The sequence below is a fragment of the Austrofundulus limnaeus genome, unplaced genomic scaffold (assembly GCF_001266775.1).
Source record: "Austrofundulus limnaeus strain Quisiro unplaced genomic scaffold, Austrofundulus_limnaeus-1.0 Scaffold422, whole genome shotgun sequence".
NCBI lineage: Eukaryota > Metazoa > Chordata > Actinopteri > Cyprinodontiformes > Rivulidae > Austrofundulus > Austrofundulus limnaeus.
Window position 1 is genome coordinate 235646 of NW_013952824.1, and position 3227 is coordinate 238872.

At 41.4% G+C, this 3227-nt stretch overlaps 1 long non-coding RNA gene across 4 annotated transcripts in view; it reads right to left on the minus strand.

Moving 5' to 3' along the window:
• Window positions 1–243: 243 nt before the first annotated feature.
• LOC106529091 (uncharacterized) overlaps window positions 244–3227 on the minus strand; it is a 5862-nt gene continuing 2878 nt past the window's right edge. The window contains exons 1-4 of one of the 4 annotated variants that reach the window (XR_001311595.1): window positions 2152–3199; window positions 1830–1968; window positions 1444–1636; window positions 244–1221 (exon numbers count right to left, since the gene is read on the minus strand). This is a non-coding gene — a long non-coding RNA (uncharacterized LOC106529091). Of the gene's footprint in view, window positions 1222–1443; window positions 1969–2151; window positions 3200–3227 lie in introns of those variants that run through there. The other 3 variants (XR_001311594.1, XR_001311593.1, XR_001311592.1) reach the window with 3 other exon arrangements.

Below are 3227 nucleotides of genomic sequence, written 5' to 3' on the forward strand. Positions count from 1 at the left end.
TTCTCCTCAGGAAGCCCCAGAACTGCTGGGTCTGGAGGGTCTGGAGGGGCTGGAGGGTCTGGAAGACCGGCAAATAACCGGTGTGGACAGAGATGGAGCTGATATTTTACTGAATGACAACCGGACGGAAACGCCTAAAATATCAGATGAAAACAGCAGCAACATGATATCATTTTTTTATTTAACTTCCTTTTTTTTTTAATCGACACGTTTTAAACTCGAGAGCAACGCAGAGCTGTGAAAACCAAAAGTTCTAAATGAAAAACAAGGAAGCTCAAATTTAAAACGTTAACAGAAGTCTGAAGTGAAAGGTCGTTTTTAAATGTTTTAGTTTTAAAGGTGATGAAAAAAACATCAGCGATAAGTGTCTCTGTGAATAAAACTAAATTTAGGCGACTCAGCTTTTATTCTTTGTGTAAGCTATATGCTCRAGGCAGTAATGCACCCCCATACCATCAGAGAGGCAGGCTTTTGAACTGATTGCTGCTGGTTTTGGTTTGGATCCGTCTGAACACAGAACTTTGCGTCGGTTCACTGTAAATGTCTTTTAAAGATGATGTTGGATGMAGTTTGTGTTTTCAGCTGCAGGATTCTGAGGCCATTAGCTGCAGGGGGGGGAGGGGCGGGGTCCTACACTGGGAGGGGCTTGTCAGTGATTTCATCATTTATCAGGATATCTGCTGAATGTTTCTGGTGGTGAAGGCATGAAAAAGTTCACCAGGTAAAGGATGTGGTGAGAACTTCCTCTGATTACTGGCAGGACTCCAGATACGGTTTTATAAACTAAATATATCAAAAAACTGAACGGTTCCTGTGTTTCCTGTTTTTAGCAGATGATCGAGTTTTATAACAAGTCGCTTCCTTTCTCCTGCAGACGCAGAGTTTTTGTTGTATTTTCACGTCTGCTGCAGACAGAGAACAAAAAGAGACGTTAGCCTCCCCGACGTTTTTTTTTTCTGTTTTACAAGTTTACTGAATGAACGATAAGAGATCTCACAAACGATCGCCAACTTCTCCATTCCGTTGACCAGAAACCTGCTCATTCATGACTGCAACAGGATGAAGAGGAGGAAGAGGGCCCCCAGGACCTCAACTGCCCCGTTCTCTCTCTTCCTCTTTCTGCTTAATAATAGAAAGTTCAGGCTGTTCTGGACCCCGTGTGTCACAAGAGCCGGGGATGTGTTGCGCGCCGACTGCAGATCGTTCAGCTCCATCGTCGCTCTGTAAGAAAAGAAAAGAAAAGAAAGAAAGAGAAAGAAAGAAAGAAAGAAAGAAAGAAAGAAAGAAAGAAAGAAAGAAAGAAAGAAAGAAAGAAAGAAAGAAAGAAAGAAAGAAAGAAAGAAAGAAAGAAAGAAAGAAAGAAAGAAAAAGAAAGAAAGAAAAACGTTCTGGTCAGCAGTAATGCATGAGAAGTTGACGGGAAGAATCGACAGAGTTTCTCACTTTCACTCTTATGTCATCGTAGAAAAGAGATTTCTTCACAACACAAATGATCGGACCTGAGTTGTCCCTCTGATGGACTCGTCTTTCTGTGGAAAACCTGAGCAATTCCAGTTCATCCTCAGGTCTTCAAACCAAACACAACAGGTCCACAACAAACATCTGGTGAACGAGAATGGATCCCTGAGGAACACCACTAATAAAACAATGCAGAATAAATAAAATCATGTAAAAAATAGGAAATAAGTGAGAGTCAGGGTCAGATTTTAAAGAACAACAGATGTTTACAGTTCAGTTCATGTGGTGAATGAATGAATTCAAGCCTCGAGAGCTAAATTATGTTGTTTTGTGCTATGAAAGTAAAGAAAGAAATACACCTGAAGGCTTACAGTAGATCTGAGCTGTCCCTCTGATGGACTCGTCTTCTAAACAGGTTTCTGTGGAAAACCTGAGCAGCTCCAGTTCAAACACCACAGCGGGTCCACAACAAATATCTGGTGAACGAGAATGGATCCCTGAGGAACACCACTGATAAAACAATGCAGAATAAATAAAATCATGTAAAAAAAGCAGGAAATAAGTGAGAGTCAGGGTCAGATTTTAAAGAACAACAGATGTTTACAGTTCAGTTCATGTGGTGAATGAATGAATTCACACCTCAAGAGCTAAATTACGTCATTTTGTACTATGAAAGTAAAGAAAGAAATACACCTGAAGGCTTACAGTTGACCTGATCTCTCCCTCTGATGGACTCGTCTTCTAAACAGGTTTCTGTGGAAAACCTGAGCAGCTCCAGTTCAAACACCACAACAAATATCTGGTGAATGAGAACGTATCCCTGAGGAACACCACTGATAAAACAATGCAAAGAAAATCATGTAAAAATAGCAGGAAATAAGTGAGAGTCAGGGTCAGATTTTAAAGAATATCAACAATACATGTTTACATTTCAGTTCATGTGGTGAATGAATGAAAGAATGAATTCACGCCACGAGAGCCAAATTAAAAAATACTTTGTGCTCTGAAAGTAAAGACAGAAATGCACCCAAAAGGCTCACAGTTGACTTAAACTTCAACCCTTTATCATTTCACATAATTCATTTCTCCATAAGTAAAGGTTATAAGCAGTAGGACGATGTAAGACAGCTGGACAGGAAGACAGATGGACGTCTGCTGGACGAGGACAGCTGCAGATCTCACATGCGAGCGGCATGTGGAGCAGGAGAACAGAGCGATCTCTGAGGCCGCTGGCAGCTTCCTGCAGTTCCCGCTTTCCCTTGAATCTGAAACTTGGAAGGATTCTCAGAAGATTCGGGACAAACGGGGCGGCGGGAGGGTTGGACTCGGCRTTTATTTCCAGCTGGGTTTTTATTTTTGGGACAGTTTAAAGACATTTCCCTTATCCTGGACCCTGACATGAAACACGAGAGACGTTTTAGCTGACTGTTATCGTGGAGACCCTGCAAGTGTTGTCATGCTGCTCTGTTGTAATTTCACTAGAATCACTTCTGCATTCGGGGATCACATGGCCTGACCCAGACTGCTGCAGGGCTGTGCTGCAGATGCCGCTTCCTTTTACGCAGATAAATGCTGCGGCTTTTATGCCAGAATCTTAAAAAACACGACAGACGCAACTGCAGCCAAAAAAAAAACAACCTCCAGCTTGTCCCAGAAACTTTACGTCAACAAGCTTTTTAGTTTTTCTGCCAATCATAGAGCTTCATTTTCATTTTAAAGGGATCCACGATTAGTTGTAACATTAGACTTTATTTGATAAACATATATTT